Source organism: Propithecus coquereli, unplaced genomic scaffold, assembly GCF_000956105.1.
Source record: "Propithecus coquereli isolate 6110/MARCELLA unplaced genomic scaffold, Pcoq_1.0 Scaffold104, whole genome shotgun sequence".
Lineage (NCBI taxonomy): Eukaryota > Metazoa > Chordata > Mammalia > Primates > Indriidae > Propithecus > Propithecus coquereli.
Genome location: NW_012134303.1, coordinates 1255374 through 1256400, shown reverse-complemented (window position 1 = coordinate 1256400; position 1027 = coordinate 1255374).

The window sequence follows — 1027 nt, the reverse complement described above, 5'->3', positions numbered from 1 at the left end:
TGGGCTCAACCGATCCTCCTGCCTCAGCCTCCCAGGTAGCTGGGACTACAGGCATGCGCCACCATGCCCGGCTAATTTTTTCTCTATATATATATTTTTAGTTGTCCAGATCATTTCTTTCTATTTTTTAGTAGAGACGGGGTCTCGCTCTTGCTCAGGCTGGAAGAGTTGATTTCTCATTTGTGTAGTTTGTATTCTTGGAGGAGTCCTATTTCATTCATTTCTTCATTTCCGTCTTTATTCTCCTTACATCCTGTAATGGAGAGCTCACTACTTTATAAGATATCCCATTGAAATTTCAGATAGCTCTAGTCATTCAGGGTTTTTAAATTAATTTATTTATTTTTGCTTCTGTTGAGTTGAAATCTGCTTTTCAGTAGTTTACACACATTGGTTCTGGCTCTGCCCTTTGGAGTGGTACAGAACAAGCATAACATAACAAAAGCACCTTACCCTGACAGCTTGAAACTGCCAGGGTGTCTGTTCTGGTTCTTTCTTCTTCCCATCTGTGAGCCACACTAGGCAATCCGCTTAATCTTTCTGTGACTCAGCTTCTTCATCTACAAAATTGGAAAGAATAGTATTACGTACCTTATAGGATTGGTGAGAGGAGTAAATGTGTCAATGAGTCAACATATGTAAGGAACTTGGAATAGTGCCTAGCACACAGAAAGCGCTCTATAAGCATTAACTATATAAGAATAATAATAATAGTATGACATAGTGCTACTAATAATACTGATTAACATTCTTTTAATATTAATATTAATTGAGCACTTTTTGCCAGGCATTAAGTATTTTCAATATACTATCTCACATAATCCTTAAACAGTTATGTTCTTACCAAGACTTTTTTTAAGGTTTAACCTCCCCGCTTATTTCAGCTATTTCTGCTGTGACATATTTTTTGAAAGTCACTCACCATTCTACATGTTCCCGAATTTGTAAATGTCTATGAAAATACTGAATCTTCTGCTCAATGTAGAATGGCATGATCTTATTACCCCCTTCATTCTAGGAAAGGCTT